This window comes from Grammomys surdaster, unplaced genomic scaffold (genome assembly GCF_004785775.1).
Source record: "Grammomys surdaster isolate TR1022 unplaced genomic scaffold, NIH_TR_1.0 224, whole genome shotgun sequence".
In the NCBI taxonomy this organism is placed as follows: domain Eukaryota; kingdom Metazoa; phylum Chordata; class Mammalia; order Rodentia; family Muridae; genus Grammomys; species Grammomys surdaster.
Window position 1 is genome coordinate 6,269,449 of NW_021604669.1, and position 19,799 is coordinate 6,289,247.

At 42.3% G+C, this 19,799-nt stretch overlaps 1 pseudogene; it reads left to right on the forward strand.

Annotated features, from left to right (window-relative positions):
* Positions 1-16,600: 16,600 nt before the first annotated feature.
* Positions 16,601-16,928, forward strand: LOC114625928 (annotated as a pseudogene).
* Positions 16,929-19,799: the final 2,871 nt, after the last annotated feature.

Sequence of the window (19,799 nt, forward strand, 5' to 3'; positions counted from 1 at the left end):
TAAAATCTTGATACATTTTATGTTATGGCTTGTGATCAACCTGATTTTTTTAAAAAAATAGGAAGATTATTTATTTTTATCAGCTATCAAGAAACAATATTAAACTTGTCAAGATGGTGCATCTAAGCAAATTCTAAGCGTAGGTATCAGTGATGGAAATGCACTTGAATTATGATGGGGTTGAGGAAGTAAGAAACAACATTTCTAGTAAGTTACTTATACCAGAAGTTTTGACCCTTTTCTTCCTGGTCCCATATATGAAATGATATGCAGGTAGATTAAAGACCACTGTATTATCTTCCCATGTTTTCACAGTTGTTCTATGACAAAACTTTATCTGAGATGTATCATACATGTTTATTCATTGTAGATAGGGAACCTGAGACCATCCAACGTACAGCTAATACGTGTCCAACTTGGTGAACTATCAGTTTTATTGGGTTGCTTACAGAAATATGGGTGAGGGGCTACTTACAGGAGCAGAAATGACTCAGAGACAGCTGCATCACCAAAGCCCACTCCAGCATGGGTGACGGCTCACAAAAGCTGGGAACCTGGAGCACACTGCACAGCCTGCAGGCAGCTCAGTAAGTTGGAGCATCTCTTTTCCAGATGCCTTACATGGTCTAAACCTGGCCTAGGCAACTCAGCTGGTTTCCACTTATTTTAGGCAGCTGTTCTTGTCTCAAGGACTTTGCAGCTTTTCTCCTCTGAGTCTTCTTGCAGCTCAAATTGAGTCTTCCTAGCTTAGCTCCTCTGAGATTTCCTTCGATCTTGGCTTCATTTCTGTTTGAGAGGGACTCTCGACTTTTTTTTTTTTAAATTCTGACAGGGAGGGGGCCTAGTGAATCTGATCAGTTTCAGGGAGTTCCTAAAGCTATTTTAAGTTTTTTACCTTCTGGCTTATGGTGCTTCCCTGAAGGATGGAATGTTTCAATCTCAGAGGAAACTGTTACAGAACCTGGTGTGGTATTTTTAGGGATGAAAACATTTGGGGCCCTTACAAAGAGATTTCATTGAGCTCCCTTGCCTCTTCTACCCTGTGGAGACATAGGGGCCCTATCCACAATAAACAGGCTTCCACCAAATGCCAACACTGCTGGCTCCTTGATCTGGAACCTTCAAAGATATAAATAATACATTTCGGTTATTTATGAATTACCAACTCTGAGGTACTCCATTATAGCAATTAGTGAGAAACTCAAGACAAAGACTTAATAATACTAACCTTTTAGAATGTCACATGAGGAAATTTCTTAGTATTTTTGGATTATTTGTGTGAAAAATCCAATATAAAGGAAAAAAATGATAAAGTAGGAAGTATGAAAAATTACCTATGGATCAAAATATAATACAAAGAGTTAAAATATAAGTCATAAAGTAGAAGAACATAATTGTATGTAATTTTTCAAAGGACCAGTATGCAGAATATATAAAGAATGTTAAAAACAAATGAAAAAATAATACAACATGATAGAGAAAAGAAAGTGTAGAGATGAATGCTCCTCACAGAAAGTGATGTCTACAGGGCTAACGGACGTATGAAAAGGACGCAGTCTCTTAGTCAATTAGAAAAATTAAATCAGAATCAGATGCAACCATATTCTCAAAGGTTTGGCAAAAAAATAAAAAAAAAAAAAAGCTCAGCAATATAAAACGTGGGCCAGGCTATAGTGATTTAGAAATGACATACTTGATTGTAAGAAGATCAGCCAAGAAAGTCATTGCTGTGTTAGCACTGAATACACGTGGATATTCCATGGACTTGAAGAAAGACTTGTTTATGTAGATTAAGAAAATGGACCGCAATGCTGGGAATGACATTTTTGGTAATTACCAAAATCCAGAAATAAGTGAAAGGTTCGGTGTATGGAATCTTTATAGTATGCGTCTCTATACAGCAAGGAAATAAATATTCAGTTCTATGCAGCAATGTGATGAAATTTACAATGTCGAGAGGAAATGCATCATAAACACAGTGAAGCATAGTGCCATTTCAATAATTCAGGAACAGATAAAACCGATACGTGTTGCTTAGGAATTCATCCTCAGACAGTAAGTGTACAGGAAATTATTACCATAAAAGACACTGGTCACTTCTGAGGGCAAAGGGTGAGGGATATGAGAGGACTTCATTAAATAGCATGCACATTAACTTAATAACCACATGTCAAACTGGACAGATATATTTTATGCATTTATCTGTATAACCTCATTTAAAATTTAAAACATTTTAAAAATCTTACAGAACTTCAGAGATTTCTGAGATACAATGGATATATTGATGATGACAGGGATAGATCATGCTTGACAGACTTTGGATATTTATAATACGACATCAACTTTGGCTCTTGTTATTCATTTGTCATTATCTTTGGACTTTATCAGTACCAAAGCCTAGGTAACCATCAGCCAGCATTTTAGAACCGTAACAATTTATATCTCCTGTGGTCCATGTAGACCTCAATACAATGACATACCTGCATTATAAATAAGAATAAATCCAAAACAAAATTATATCACCTCAGAAGATGTGAGGAAAACTTAAAACCATGTGGTCTAGATTCTATCTTGAGACAGTTAATAGTTCAGGACCTACCCGAATTTGTTCTTTACAAGTTCAGCCTTCACTGGTGTCTTTCAAAGCTTCGTGTATCTGGGTATATTTTGAAAGTACGTGTTCAGGAGCTCAAGACATGGCTCAGCAGTTAAAAGCACTTGCTGTTCTCACAAAGAATCTGCCTTAGGTTCCAAGCACACACATGGTAGCCCAACACTATCTGTAATTTCAGTCCAAAGAGGATCTGATCCCCTCTTCTAGCCCCCAAGGACATCAGACATGCATATGTTCTACATATGTACATGCAGGTAAAATACACAGTTAAAACAAATCGGAAAGTGTGTGTACTGGCTAGCATTTCATCAACTTGACATAAGCTTGGGAGAAGGGAACCTCAGTGGGGAAGATATAAACACCAGATTGCCCTGTGGATAAGCCTGTAATGCATTTGCCTGATTGATTATTGATGTAGAAGGTCCCAACCCATTATGGGTGGTGCCACCACTAGGCAGGTGATCCTGAACTTCATAATAAAGAAGGCTAAGCGAGCCACCTAGGAACTTTGTTAGCCGCATTCCTCCATGGCTTCTGCTTCACTTCCTGGTTTCAGATTCCTGCCTTGAGTTCCTGCCCAGATAGCATTCAATGATGGACTGTGCTATGGAACTGTAAACTAAAATAAACCCTTTCTACCCAAAGTTGCTTTTGCTTGTGGTCTTTTATCACAGCAAGCGAAATCCTAAGACAGAAATTGGTCCAGGAGTAGAGTGTATAAGAAAGCAGGCTGACACCCTCCCCAACTTCTCATCATCTGCAGCAAGTAGGCAAAATGACCCCAACCCCCTTACCTGGATAGTGTCGGAGAGCTGGCCCCGATGGTGTGAGCATAGGAGAGCCAGTCCCACCTCTTGCCAGCTACCAGAAGCAAGAGAGATATCCATGTCTCTTGCCTGGGCAAAGCTTGGAGAGCTGGCCTTGGTGGCATGGGCACAGAAGAGCTGGCAGGCTGAATAACACAGCCATCACCTAGGCCCAGATCCAGGCTTTGAGTGAGCCATCCTAGCATTTACTACAGCTATGAACTGCTGGACCAGAACTTCAGGATCTCCATGACACAGGGTAACAAGAAGGATCCGGTATAGATAGTGTAGCAGAAGCCAAAGGCCTCAAACCAGACCAAGGACTCACTGCAATGAACATTTGGAAGTAAAGCTGTTTGAGCAAAAGTGTATATTCAGTGTGACATACTGTGACATACTGCAGCTTCTAAAATGAGGGGTTTTTTTTAATGTTATTTCTTTCTCTTTTTGAGGGGAGGATGCAACGGTAGAGGACAAATATGCAGTTGGGAACTGCTGGACCTCAGTTTCTCCTCCTCAGCCTCATGTTAAGGTTGCCTGGGATTCTAATTTCTTTCTAAGATTGGTGACCAGGTCCTGATCTTGCCTGATGGCCTCTTTAGGATGACCTTCTGAAATGATCATAAAATGTGTCTGTCAGCGAGGGACTTACATGTAGCCTATTCAATGATTTGGGCATTTTAGATCCTGATCTGTGCTTTATTTGTCATAATCATAAATTCTGTGAAAAACGTGTTCTTCCCTCTTGAGACCCCAGGGTTAGCTTTACTTTGATAGGAATGGCCTAATATGCATCTAATCTCCACCAGAGGCTCTGTGAGTGATTTATTGATTTCACTTCATAACAGCTCCTCCGATGGTTACCCTAGTTTCTCTGTATTTCATTTCCAGACTCGGGATTAGAGGAAATCCACTAGTAAGTAAAAGGGGTAATAAAGTCAGAGAACACACACACACACACACACACACACACACAGAGAGAGAGAGAGAGAGAGAGAGAGAGAGAGAGAGAGAGAGAGAAAGAGAGAGAGAGAGAGAGGAATGCTTAAGAAAAGCCAATCAAATCTCTCATAATAGCTAAACTAGAGAGTCCACATCTGTCAAGTGTCAAATCTTTGTTACATCTTACATTGTAGTTCACAGTAGGTTTTGTTTGTTTGTTTGTTTGTTTGTTTGTTTTTGAGTGAATCTTGGTCTGCTAACACAGTTAGACATGCTTCCCACGGCATGGTGATCTTTGGAAAAAACCACCATGACCCTTTGTGGGAGAGTGTTGTTTGGCAATTGCTCTAATTTAAAAGATTACACATACCTCAGGAAAAGGCTTGGGAGTCTTTCCCTCAAAAACCACCCATAGCAGCAAGATTTTGTACACAATTTTTTGAGATCCTCACTTATTTTCCTCAAGCCTTGGTTCCAAATAAAACAGAAATAAACAAAACCCAAAAGCTTGCTTTAAAATCTTTGCAACCCAGCTGGGTGGTGGTGGCGCACGCCTTTCATCCCAGCACTTGGGAGGCAGAGGCAGGCGGATTTCTGAGTTCGAGAGTTCGAGGCTAGCCTGGTCTACAGAGTGAGTTCCAGGACAGCCAGGGCTACACAGAGAAACCCTTTCTCAAAAAAACCGAAAATAAATAAATAAATAAAATCTTTGCAACCCTACCCCTAACTCTGAATGATCGTAAACTGTCCAATCCTCACATAATGCATGTCAGGCTCCAACGCCATACAGTCCAGCCTAATCAAGGATCGGTAGGAGCAGGTGACAAGCAGACACTTGCACCCATGTGATCTCACATCTACCGGGATGAGCTGAGCACAGAACAATTGGCAGGTGTGTTTCACAGGACCTGGCTGCTGAATTGCTGCTGACTGGGGGACAGAGCAGAGAAGAGGAGGTGGCTCAGAGCTGGCTCATCTGATAAGAGGATTGGGTTACTGGGCTGCCCTCCCCCTTTCCCAGTGCCTTCCACTGAGCAGCTGCATGAGCTTGTTCTTTCTCAGTTAGAAAATCTCTCTCTGTCCAGGGCAGAGCTGCATGCCAGCACCCTTAAGCCAGCAGTCTTCCCCTGAACACACAGTGTCCTTGTCATACTCTGCCTATGCCATGCTGTGTCCTCCGTGGGGAACATGCCCCTCCCATCAAAGAGGCAGTTGATATGCAAGACTGGGGTCAAGTTATAGCTCCTTTGAACTGTCAACCTAATTCTGGGGTAGCTTTTGCTACTCCCTCCTGTGTGGCCTGGCACCATGCCTGCCTGTCTTAGCAGTTTTTTTCCTACCAAGATGAAGGCCAGCTCCCTGCGGTTTTTGGGTACGATTGATTATAAACCTTTGTGGGATGCCAAGGGCTTTGTGACACATATTTCAGCTTAAAGGAGAACCAACTATTGCCACTTCCCCAAACAACCATAATCCATAATCCCTAACTGCATTCTATATACATATTCTTATACCCAGAGAAGTATAGCTCTAACCCATGATCAAAGAAGCTTCTTTCTGTGGCAGATAAAAATCAGTATAGAAGGATACACCTCATCAAAATACAGAGAATGGACTCGCAGTGACCAGCCCCAACTGATCCATCTGTAACATAGGCTCAGGGAGTATGGCAGAAGAGAGAACAACAACAACAACAACAACAACAACAAAAAACAGTAAGAGTCAGAGTACCTGGATTTATGCTCTAAGAATGGCTCCTAAAGAGATGGCCTTGCCACTTGTTTGCCCTGTAGTGATGTGGGCAAGGGAGAGATACCCCATACACATCTTGCTTCTCACGAGCTGGTCATGAGCTCTTAAGAGTGGGGGAGTTGTTCCAGCCCCTCTCATCCTGCAGCACTCAGGAGATACATGAACAATGGGCTGTTAGGAGGGTATGGGTGGCTCCAGAGCTGAGATAGTTCCCTGGGACACCTGGCCTGAGGAGATAATGGGGCAAAGCTGAACTAGCCTTTGAATTTTTTTCAAGGTCTCACCAAATATAATGGGACTAATATAGTAACCAATCAAACCTGTACTGATGCTGCTGCACTTCCACCCAATCATGTTAGAGCTTGTCTAACTCTTCTAGAAAATTCTGCTAGCCCTGCATAAAAGGTAACGTGCCACTTCCTCTGGTGGTTGCTATTTTGATGAATGCAACCTCTGCATGCCAGTAATTTCTACAGAATAAACTCTCTTTGCCTTTGTGTACTATTTGAGTCTGGTGTCTTGCTTCAGGGATTCATGGACCCTGTCACCTCATCTGAGCAGCACCCATGGCTTTGAGTTGGCCCACCCCAACATCTACCCCATCTTTGTTGGAGCATTGCTGGAGCACATGAAGGGCCTGAACCACAGATTCAAAACTGCAGGATCTCCATAACACAGAGCACCAACAAGGTATCTGCAAGAAGTCCTAGGGAGGTTCCAGTATTGATAGTGTGGCAGAAGCCAGAGGCCTCAAACCAGACCAATGACTCAGTGCAATGAACATTGGTAAGTAAAGAAGTGTCGACAAGAGGTATTTTGTGGGACACACTACAGCTTCTGCAATGAGATGTATTTATTTATATTTTTTTCTTTTGGTGGGGAAGTTGCAAGGGTGGAGGGTGGGTACAAAGGGACGAGGAAATGAGTGAGGTTGGGAGTGCATGATGTGAAATTTTTGAAGAATCAATTAAAAGTTAAATATTAAAAAAAGAAGAGCTTCTAGAAGTGTCAGGGAAGCTGCATCCATGAAACTTCAACAATACAGCTACCTGAGCCAGATGTGGAAAATGACAACATCAGTTGACATTCCAATGTGATTGGGAGAAGTTTCATGATGTCCAACTCCTAGATGAAGAACTATAGGCTCTTAATGGCTGTTGAGAGAAAGAGAACCAGTCTTCTCTAGGGGTTGGCTCCCTGACAGGATATTAAGTCTCATTCAGTCAGCTCCAAATACATACATACATACATACATACATACATACATACATACATACATGAGTTCACGAATTGAGAAGTTATATAAGGGACATGAGAGTCAGAGGAAGAAGAAGAAGAAGAAGAAGAAGAAGAAGAAGAAGAAGAAGAAGAGAAAGAGGAGAAGGAAGAGGAAGAGGAGAAGGAAAAATGATGTAAATTTAGTAATCATTCATGAAATTCTCAAAAAATAACCTAAATTTAAAAGTAAGGGGCTGAGATGACACTCTGGGGAAGCACCAAGAGTCATGAAAACTTCTTTCCTAAAAATAAAGATTGGCCAGAGTTCAGAAGCAGTCTGAAGTGAGAGGAGCACCTTGATACAGAGATAAAATTCATCTCAGAGGAAAAACTGGAATAGGAGATAGCCACTGGTGAGCTGGGCATTAGAGAAGAAGCTGGAGAAAGAAAGAGTAGGTAATGCCTCTGAGAGAGCAAATGTTCTGCAATACAGGCCAAGCTCTCAAAGCAGCTCCGTGGTAAGAACCCTCAATGGCGCTACAGAACAGGAAGGACCTTTCCAGTCCCTGGCAAGAATGAGTTCTCTGAAAGTGGGATTTAATGCAGGACCCCCATTGTTCAAAAGCGTTCGTGGACTAATGTCATGCTTCACAGTTGTATTTCTTTTTCATGAACACTTGGCCTTGCCTGAGAACTGATGGCGTCTTGCAGAAGTAGGGCAGAAGGACAGTTGTGTTCAGTAACACAGGTCGCCCTGGGCAGATGCAGAGTGTTCCATAACAGGGATCTCTTTCACACTGTCGTTGCATCTGAAATGGGAGTCCCCTGGTTGTTTACTTAGGACTAGAGACAGAAGGAAATTAAGGGCAGAACTCCAGAAGGATAATCAGCCAACAACACAAGCTCCACCTCACCACAGCCTCCTCTTCAGCTGTTTTCTGAGCCTCGGTTTCCATCTCTGTTAGAGGAAATGTTTGACTAATTTGTACATACCTGTTTGTCACCCGTGGGTCATATTATTGAAAAATCCTATCCATAAAGTCCAGATGTGACCTGCAGGGGCCCAGAATTCTGCTCATGTTCAGCCTCAGGTAAGACCCCAGAGACAGGATGATCTCTAAGGAACACTGAGATCTGCAAAAATCTTTTGACACCCACCACACTGAATTGCATATTTTACCCTTGGGGTTTCAAACTCCAAAGGCTAGACAGAAACACTAGAAGCTAACACTGTCTTATTTAGGCAAAATAAGTGGCAAAATAGGGTTGTTTTACTGGAGGGAGCCCTCTAGGAGAAGCTGTATTTCCAGAGGGTTAAGGTGAGTTTGTTGGATTTGAGATAGTTCAGGAGCATAAGCCCAAATTCATAGTTAGCCTTTCCAATGAAACCAGAAATCAAGGGGATTTTTGTGTTTGTTGGTGAATCCAAATTGTGTGTGTGTGTGTGTGTGTGTGTGTGTGTGTATTAGATGTATTAAATAATTTTCTATTCACAATGCTTTTAATTTATGATAGATTTGTTGTTTAATTTATGATAGATATATAAGAACTTTAAAGAACGGCTTTGAGAATCACAGAAAAAGTAAAAAATAAATAAGGACGTTCTTATCTATTCCTTTTTTGTCTAAAATTTTGCACCATTGAAACATTAGGGTGGTATTAGTGGAAGGCCACCGTTCACATTTGGTTTTATTCTTTGGATTGTATTTTAGAAATATTTTTACAGATGTGGGAGAACATGTATTCTTACAGGAAGGTTAACAACTCAAAATAGCTTCAGGAAGTCCCTGAAACTGACCAAATTCTCTGGGCATCTCCCACTTAAAGTGAATAGGCCAAGCTGCTGAAAGTCACTCACAGACAAACTAAGCAGCAGAAAAGAACTCAAAACCAGAACAGCTGGCAGGAATAAGCAGGGATCAGCTAAGTTGCCTCGAAGAGGCTGAAAATGTCATTCTCCAGCCTTCTGAGTTGTTTGTAGACTGTGCAGTGTGCTCTAGGTTTCCAGCTTTTATGAGCTGTCTCAACATGCTGTAGTGGGTTCTGGTTCTATAAGTAACCTCTCATTCAGACCCCCATAAGAAACCCCCAACAAGACTCATTAGTCATCAAATTAGACTTTGTTGTTATCCATACCTTTGTCTGTCATGTTTTCCCTATGTGGGGTGAGTAAATATGTGTGTGGTGTCTCCTCAGGAAAAGTTTTGTCACACAGCAGTCCCCAAACCCAACAAGACAGACCTTTAACCTACGCAGTTCTCTGAATTGCATGAGCATGCACCTTTATCTTATAAGAAAATGGGTGTTGAGGGCAAGAAGGGAAGTGATATAGTGAGGCTAAGGTAGGGATACAATTGAGCGTCAGGTCACCACCAAAGGGATGTGTTTTGTGCCCCCTTTTGACAAGCTCCTCCACCTCAGCCTACTTACCTTTCTGCTTTCACCAGCTGTGGAAATAACATACCTCAGGATCTTGCTGGGTTCTTCTCTCTCCAGCTCCTTCCAATGCTTGCTTCAAGGAGAAAAGTCAGTGAATACCCAGAGTCCTAGCAGTGCCAGTGTTTGCCAAGGGCAGCAGGCACATCCCAATAAGAAATAGCAGCGCTGGATGCTGGCAGGAGAATCCAGTGAGAGACGGATAGTATTTCGTGGGGATGGGGCTTATGGTTTATTTTTATATTGTTGATATAAGACTCCATGTTTGCATTTAAAGCCGGCGGAAGCAGTTTAGGAACTGGGTCAAATCAGATGGACCTGGGCTTACATGATAGCACTGTTTCTGCTGACTAGTGATCCTGGCTAAGTTCAGTTCACAACTTCCTGACCTCCACTTCTCATCTAAAAGAATGGTGTGTAAATTCCTTCTCTTAGTTTTCACGAGGAGTGGGTGTTGCAGGTGCCTTGGACCCAGAAACTGCTTATTAGTTATGGGTTTTATTACTAGAAGATAGAGGGTCAGTTGCACTTGGGTGTTGGCTTTGATTTGAGACTAGTCAGCAAGCCATTATAAATTCACAGGCCAATTCTCTGTCCTCATATATCTAAAAGCTTGTTATTAATTATTTTTGGCTTGTTTTATTTTCTTGAAGCTTAGCTTGCCCTACAGCCTAGACCTGCTATAGACTAGACCAGCTTGGAACTCAGTATGTAGCCTAGGCTGGCCTCGAACTCATGATCTTCCTACCTAAGCGTCCTACGGGCTGGGTCTGCAAGTGTACCTCATTGTGCTCTGCTTTAAAGATCTGTCTTAAAGAACTGCAAGTCTTTTCCTATACACATGCCTTGTAACCGTGTACCTTAATGAATATTTACAAAAAGGAACACACTATATATGCCGTCTGCTTTGTAAAGTTTTTCTGCAGTAGCTCAGCTCATGTATTTCTGTATATGTCTGTCTGCATCTGCTCTTGCCCTCCACTGACAGAAATGAGCAGCTGAAATGGAGACATATGGTGTGAGGCTCAGAATGCTACGTGGTCCTCACATAGAAAACCTCAAGTCCTGAGCAGTATTCCATTTGTGTGGCTATACTTGGTTTTGTTTATCCATTCTACTCTTGGGCAGTCTGTCTCTCCTTTTGGGATGCTAGGAATAGTCAGCAGGGACAACTCATGTATGTTCTTGGTGAAGCATGCATATGCAATTCTCTGTCTGTTCCTAGGGATGGAATGGGTAGAGCCCAGAGAAGACGAAAGCTACCTCACTTCCCATCTTCTTGCTGGTAGTGCTGTCCCTCCTGGCAGGGATCAGGGACACTTCCTGTTGCTCCTGTCCTTTCAGTCCTTGCCATTTTCAGTCTATTATTTTAGTCATTTCCTCTGCCTTCATGTTTAGGCTTCCTTTCTCGCCACTTGGAATCTGACTGTGATTAGATACCTCCAGAGACAGCATTCGAGCTTCTAGGGGCAACCATTTCTTCCTAGACACATCTAATCTCTTAGACATCTCTTTTTTTCATACAGTAACCTTTCAGATATCTAAAACGCAGTGCTTGTTTTCACACTGAATACCTCAAGCTCTAGGAAAAGAACCCCAAGTATTTCCAGCTTCTTCAATATTGCTCAGTTACATGGATTCACACTTCTTTGTCATCCTGGAAGCTGAATGGATGTAGTGTTTCTGGGCTTCAGGTCCCTCTCTACGAAGTGAAGGATTCAGGGCAAAGAATATTAGGGTTGTTTAAATTCCATCATTCTGTGTAAATGTTAGCATTGGGGAGTCTTGCAGATATGCCTCTTATGTCACTAAACAGGAGAACACTGCATCTCTGAAGCCTTCCTGGCAGCTTTCTTTGCTGTCCACTGACAATGGAGAATGGGCACACTCCTTCATTTATAGTTCCTGAGTGACAAGGATATTTCTGTAGCATCCTTTAGCTCGAGATTATCAGTCTGATACAGGTCTCTCTTGTGAGGAGCACTGTTCTGGCAGGAAGTGGGAGGGGAAATGGATTGTGTGCCTGGGGGATGCTGTGGCATCATGGGAGTCTGTAACTGTGCCAAATGCATCTTAAAAAGGCAAGAGTCATGGGAAATGTCGAGGTCAATGAACATCACAGGAGGCCGAAGGCTAAGTGGCCAACTCTGGGAAGAGAGGATGGGACTTAGCTTTTGTTCTGGCTTTGGCCTGGTACATTGCTCCCTTTGGTGATAAGATAGTGCCGGCATCACCTCGAACATTTTCAGAACACACTGCATTTGTATAATATAATTCTCAGGATGTGCTTTCCCCTGGCACAAGTGTGAGCAGCATGTAAAGACCAGGACACAGTCCCTGAGTCCAGGTGACAGATGGTCCTCTGGTATGTGAATTGGGCAAGAGCAGGTTTTATTTAACTGATGCACACTGTGCCAAAATGCAAAAGTAAAGTGGATAAAGAAAAAGTAATGATTTGGCCTTTAAGCTATTAAATATCACAGAGGGAAAAAATGGAAATCTCCAAAGAAAATCCAGCTCCCAAGTGTTGATTAATGTAAGCCTTACAATTGCTCCACGCAGTGGACACTATCATCCTATTCTCCTGCTAAGAAGTGCAAGACTTCCCCCAGGGAACCCATGAAAGAATGAGGCCAGTGTTCATGCTCAGGCATCAAAACTCCAGAGTCCTTGCCCAGAAACTTGATGCCACTGTAGGTGTGATACCAGAAAGCTTCGTGTTTCAAGGAGACCATCACCTGCAGGTCAGAATCAGGCAGTGGCCAGTTGTCTATCTCTGTGTTAGAACAATGAACTGTGTGAAATCCAGTGGGAACAAATCTACCCTTAGCCTGATTTTAGAAACTAGGGGGGGGGGTCCCATGGCCTTGGGACTTACTGGCAGTGCCACTAACAGAGATACAAAGAATCATTCCAGGAGGAAAGGGAGGTTCCTTTAAAGCGCTTTGATGTCATCAGGAGGAGCAAGGAATGCTAGGCAGGCTGGAAGTATGGACGTTCACTCTGGAGCAAGTCTAAGTCTCCCAAGGTCACACTGCCAAAATAGGGCGGTGGAGTCAGATGTAGACTCAAGTCTGTCTTACCACAGAACACATGATTCACTGGACTCTCTTCTTTCTGCTAAACTTTATGCAAGAAGGTTCTTTCTTGTTTTCCTAGGCACATACAATCCAATCTGCTGAGTAGAAGACAATCAATGGTAAAGACAATGGTAAAAGCACTGATGACCCCACATTTCTCCTACCCAATAGGGATGTCCATACTACTACACTCTCTATCTTCTTGCCAAAAGTAGAACACACACATTTCCCAGGCCCTCGATTCTGAGGGTAGCAAATTAGTATGTTTTGGCCAGTGTATTAGGAGAGGAGTATCCTGGGGATTTCCATTTGCTTCCTTTTTTTTCTGCCTACCATCAAAGAAGGACAAACCAAGTCTAATTCACCCTTCTCATAAGCAGGAAGGTGGAAGCCAGAGGGAGCAGAGTTGTCACAGCTAAAAGTCCCAACAGAGCACAGCCTATAACAGAGTCCCCATTCAACCTGCACTAGAGAGCAAGCTTGGCTGAACCCAACACAGATCAGCTGACTCACAGCCAACAGGGCACAGCTATGATAATCAGAGAGTTGTTGAAAGACAAGTGTTGGCAGTTTCTACACAGCAAAGCTAATTCTCTATCTTTTGTGCTGAGAACTTCTAGAACATGTCCTGTTAAATAAATTAACATTCCTATCTTGGCTATTTCTAAGTTAACTGACCAACACAACTCCTTCACTAAAACTGCTAAGGTGTACATTGCATGGCCTTCTAAATTAGCATTTAAATTTTTCATTACATATTGATATTTTGTGTGTGGGGGTGGTACATGTGCACTCTTGTGTGGAGGGCAGAGAGCAACTTACAAGGATCAGCTCTCTCTTTTAACCAGGGCCCCAGGGATCGAACTCAGATCATCAGTCTTGACAGTAAGCACCTTCACCTGCTGAACCTTCTTGCTGGTTCATAACCAAGTTTTGAAACAAGGAGTTTTTATTTTTAATTTTCCCCATGCCCTACATTTGGAGGAGAGCCAAATCTTTCATGCTTGAAAGCTTTTATGAGGTCAGTGCATCTCCTGTGTTTGGTTTGGGCATGTCTGTGTTACAGACCAGCACCCTTCACACAGGATTAGTTTGACGGAACTACTTAGTGGGACAGTAGTATTTGCTTTCCTTCCAGTAAAATTCTAAGAACAGTTAAGGATTGTCTTAGACTTTGGCATACAATAATTCCTTTTTCATACATTGACAACATTTCCATATAAAAATACAGTCACAACTTTTACTTCTTCAACTTAAGAAATCCAGAACAAGTATCTGGAAAAAAAAAGTGGGAGATCAATTATAAAAGACCGGAAGTGCACCACTGTACTTTGTATAATTTAAAATATCTCCCTATACACACTCTGCTATCACACACACACACACACACACACACACACACACACACACACACACACAGAGATAGATGCTTTTTCTCAGAACATTAAAAGGGCAACATGTTAAAGCTCTGTTCAGGAATGCAAACTTCAAAAATGTTGCTATAAGCTATGAAACATTCTATTAAGCCATTTTTTTTCACTAGTAGAAAGCATCCGAGAATCTCTGCATGGGAGTGCACTTCATGCGTACTTACTTGCCATTTGTGGTGGAGGCAGGAAGTCAGTGAGCATGAATCCTTGCCCATTCAGCATGGCACCCTGAGCTTAACGAAAGACTTGGCTGCTAGTCCCACCCCAAGAGCTAAATCTACTGTGGGATCACTGGGGCATCTGCTTTATAAGACCTTCCATGAGCCGCTGTGTAGTCTAAGTGGCTTAGACATCAACTTGTGGAAAACATTTAAATGAACAACTTAGGAAAGCATTTATTTAGAGTCATGGTCTCAGCCTCTTATGGTATGAGACATTGTAAAGCTGAGCAATCACCATTTGGTGGCCAGGAAATGTACACAAGATGCCCATGCTAGCTGGATTCCTCCTCCTTTGATTCCAGGCTTTCAACCTATGGGATGGTACCAGTCACCTTCAGGGAAGGTAGTACCCCTCTAGTTTGAACATGCTTCATAGGTAAATATGTATGAATATTTTGAAATGTGTGTGTGCAGTGAATGCACACAATCTTTGTGCATGTGTGTGTGCAGTGATCATGGAGGCCAGAAGAGGGTACCAGATCCCTTGGACCTGGAGTTACAGTTATGTGTGAGCTACCAAGTTTTCCAAATAGAGCTGGATCCTCTGCAGAACAGCCAGTGCTTTTAACTGCTGAACCACCTTTCCAGCAGATGCCTAGGTGCTTACTGGTCCAATCAACTGATATTCAAGTTTGACCATCACAGGAGTTAAAAGGAAGATTTTGCAGACTTTCAGGAAAGGCTATGGATATACAGTTTTATTGGACACAGTCATTCACAAGTCACCTTTGGTTGCTTCTACATGGAAGGCTGGAGGACTTTCAGCGGGTACCCTATAGCCTGCAAAATGGAAAATATTTGTACTATCTGCCTTTTCACAGAAAAGGAGATGGCTGAACTTTGAGAACATGAGATGGGTTTAGTTTGTAGCTATAAAGTTAGCTCATGGTTTTAACAACAACAAGGAGTACCTTTTTTTAAAATTTTGTATTCTAATTTTTATTTTATTTATAGTTTTTTTGGTTTTAACCCCTTTGTGTCCTTTGTGCATATATTATAGCTTCAAATTTCATGTTTTTTAAAAAATTTATTTATTTTATTTATATGAGTACATTGTAGCTGTCTTCAGACACACCAGAAGAGGGCATCGGATCCAATTATAGATGGATGGGAGCCACCATGTGGTTGCTGGGAATTGAACTCAGGACCTTTGCAAGAGCAGTCAGTGCCCTTAACCACTGAGGCATCTCTCCAGCCCCCAAGGAGTACTTTTTTAAAGGTGTTTTTTGTTGTTATTTTGGGGGTTTGTTTGTTGGGTGTTTTGTTTTTAGTTTTTGGACATTTGAGGTTTATATTGCAAGGTATATGAAGTCCGAAACAGGATATTTTCATAACAGGAGAGGAGCAAAGGTCTTCTGACACAGAGGAGAGGAGAAAAAGGCAGCAGGGCCCTTAACCCTGCCTCATGCAGAGTTCCTCTGCGTTCTTCTAATCTCAGGCACAGAAGCTTTCTTCTGGCCTCAGAGCTCTCTTGCCAGCCATTTCCTCTGTCCAGGCTAATTTCCACCCAGCTGTTTCTTTTCCATCACTCTAGCTTCAGCTTGAATGTCACCTCCTTGGAGAGATTTTTTCCAAACTACTCATCCCAAAGAGTCACTTCCTTTTATCCTCCACGCGTACACTAGCAATCCTACCCTTTCTCTGTCAGGATGCTGCTCTTTAGATGGAATTCTCTGTGCCTGCTTAGTGAGTGTCATCCCAGACACCATGAGAGAAGGACTCTTGTTCATCTTATTGTTCATGGTCAGTGCCTAGACTGGTCCAGATGCACCGGCAGTCTCAAAGGAAAAGACGGTATTAATGGAATGAATTGGCCAAGGAATCAATGAAATTAATGAATTCGATAATTCCATTAATTAAGTAAAGGAATGAATAATTGGATGATTAACAGCCACATATTATCGAGTTTTAAGCTTCGAGTCTCTCAGCACTAGGGCCTGCCTCACAGTGGAAAGCTAAAAGTAGGGCTTTCCTGTTCACACAGGATGTAGGAACAAATATCAAACAGGCAGCCACACATAGTTTTCTTAGCATATCAGAAGGGCCAAGCTTACCTTTAGCTTCTGTCTATTTGATTAATTTGAAAATCAGTAGAGGGATCAAACCCACGTGCGACTGTATATCCGTGTTCAGTGCCGACATCCCCTGCCATTGATATGGCCCAAAGAAAGGCTGAAGGGGATGCTAAAGGAGACAAAGCCAAGGTGAAGGACGAGCCACAGAGAAGATCTGCAAGGTTGTCTGCTAAACCTGCTCCTCCAAAGCTTAGAGCCTGAGCCTAAAATGGCCCCTGCAAAGAAGGGAGAGGAGGTACCCAAGGGGAAGAAGGGGAAAACCGATGCTGGCAAGGATGTAAAAAATCCTGCAGAAAATGGAGATGCCAAACAGACCAGGCACAGAAAGCTGAAGGTGCCGGAGACACCAAGTGACATGTGTGCTTTTTTGATAACTGTGTCCTTCTGTACAGTTTGAAATATTATTTTTTATCAAGTTTTATAAAAATGCAGAATTTTGTTTTACTTTATTTTTTTTAAGCTATATTGTTATTACACAGAACACTTCATTGGGGGGGGGAGATCATGTGTCACCAGCAAAATATCTCCCAAGCTGGGTTGAGGACAGAAAACCTCTCCTTGATAATTTAGAAAGGCTCCTGTTGACTTCCAGGAGAGAGTCCTGGTCTTGACATAGGTGGTCACCGAGGCACAAAATGCCTTGCGGTCTGGAAAACTCTAATCTATTTTTATATCCTTTTCATCCTGTACCATCAACATAGACTTATTCCCTTAAAACCAGAGACCTGTTGGAACCTGGCCACCAGAGTTGGTTTTCCAGTCTATTGGGTGATGTCGACTTTTCAGTGACTTCACTGACTGTTCTCAGAAAAGCACTGGTTCCTTTTATAAAAGATTGTGGACCTTCAGATTGATAATTCTGCCATGTTCATTTCCTCAAAGTCAGGATCGGCTGGTGAAAAGTTGTTAAGCAACATCCTTAATGTGAACTGTCAACCCTCACTCTAAGCTACTCCTCCCTTTTCAAAGCATTGAATGAAGGTTTCATTGGGTTTCATAGTGGCTTTCTGATTTTGGTAGTCTATACAAGAAGGGAATTTTGAAGTTCTCATATATCGTTGATTGTCTGCCCATGTCCTGCCTGAAATACCATGATTGTTTATGAAAAGTATCTTTAATAAAGCTGGTTACAGTTCGACTTGAAAAAAAATCAGTAGAATGTCCATTCTTTGTCAGCCACTGGAACTTGTACCCTGAGGAAGTTCACAATTCTAGGGAGAAAAATCACTATGCAGGTGACAACAATATTTAGGATATTCAGCAGTGCATGCCCAGGAAAGACATTAGCCGTCATCCACCTGATTAGGTCAGAGAATCTCTGAGTAGAATACCATATAGAGGCATGGAGGATGAGCCATGACATAGGAGCCAGACAAAGGAGAGAATGATGTAACAAAGAGGACACTTCTTTCCAGTACAGAGCATGTTATATTTTCAATGAACATGCACAGATCTGATTAGAGCTGGGTAGGAGAGTGCTGTGCGGAGGATAAACCAGGATACTGAAAAGCTGTTGGGTTGAGTTCCCCAGAGAGCAGAAGTTTAACTGAAGAGTTTAGTGAGTGTCTCTGTTCTTCAGACAGTGCCTGTGAAGGCCTCCAGTCCTGCTTGTTGAATGACTTGTAGATATCACAGCTAGTGCAATAATATTCTAATAAGGATCTTGGGATATATAGCACTAAAACCTAGATCTAAAACAAAGTCCCAAACTATCTGGGACCAAAGTAGTTACCATGGCAAGAGGGCTTGCAGTCAATCTATACATACTGGTATGGTCACAGTGGGTATTACAACAAGATAGTTATATATTTGCTGCTTTAATAACTGCCTGCCCCAGCCCCTTCCTTGTGTTCTGGCATTAGGTAGCTGATTGGATATTAGCAGGAGGGTCAGTGAAGATGAACCGTGTCTTAGTTAGGATTTTATTTCTGTAAACAGATGCCATGACCAAGGCAACTCTTATAAGGACAACACTTAAATGCGGCTGGCTGACAGGTTCAGAGGTCCAGTCCAGTATCATCAAAGCAGGATCATGGCAGTGTCCAGGCAGGCATGGTGCAGGAGGAGCTGAGAGTTCTACATCTTGTTCCAAAGGCAAACAGTAGAAGACTGGCTTCTAGGCAGCTAGGTCTTAAAGCCCACACCCATAGTGACCTACTACAACAAGGCTACACCTCCTAATAGTGCTGCTCTCTAGGCCAAGCATATACAAACCGTAATAAACCCCTTCATCACAATGGGCAGCTTGTGACCCCAGGCACTGAATCTACAGGACTTTGATGAGTAGTCAGAAGAGTGGGCTCTGGGTCCTACTTTGGTCCTGGGTAGAGAAATGACTTTCTAAACAACCCCAAAGATTTCACAATCACTATCTAGCCAGAGGCTTTCTGGAAAACAAAACAAAGACACATTTTCCTCTCTCTTAGACTCAATACAAATGGGCCTGTCAATCTTCTGTGCAGAAAAACACTCCCCAGGAAATAGTCTATTTTTTTAAAAAAAAAATCAAGAAGTAATACATAGGTTAAAAATATAACTTAGCACAAGGCCCATTTGGCCATTGTCTGTTCTCACTTTAGTGTGTGCCCTGCTTAGTGTTCTCTCTTGTCATTCTCTACCCTTATTTCTTGAGGTTGTCACATTTTGCTTCGTAATATATTCTTTCCACTATGCTCTCTGTGTCTTAATTCTTTCCATGGAGATGACAAATACCAGAGAGTCAAAATGAGGCCCCAGGAACACTGACAGCTCCTTGATAGCCCAGCCACTGGCAGAGGGTCTGCAGGATGCTAAAATTAGAGGGGTGAATTTTGGACCAAGAGTGTATCCTTCTCATTAGTCAGCATCTGTGCTGTGCCTAGTAACAAGTGGCACCTTGTGTTACCAGCCTCTCAGTGTCCTTTTTTGGGTGTCTTGATTGGATCTGATAATCTTATCAACTTTACTGAATTTAGAATCACCAGGAGATATAATCTGGGTCTGCCTGTGAGGGCAATTTTGGAAAGATCCACAATTACGAATATGAATGGCAGCATTCTATGAGCTGAAGATACAGCCTGAATAGATGCAAAACAGAGGAAAGCTATGCTGACACTTCTGTCTCTGCTTCCTGCCTTCTGAGATACGTGGTGAGCACCTAGCAGCACACTACTACAGCCACCTGGTGCCATGCCTGCTCTACCGTGATTGACTATATGTGCTCACCCTGTGAGCCAAAGTAAATCC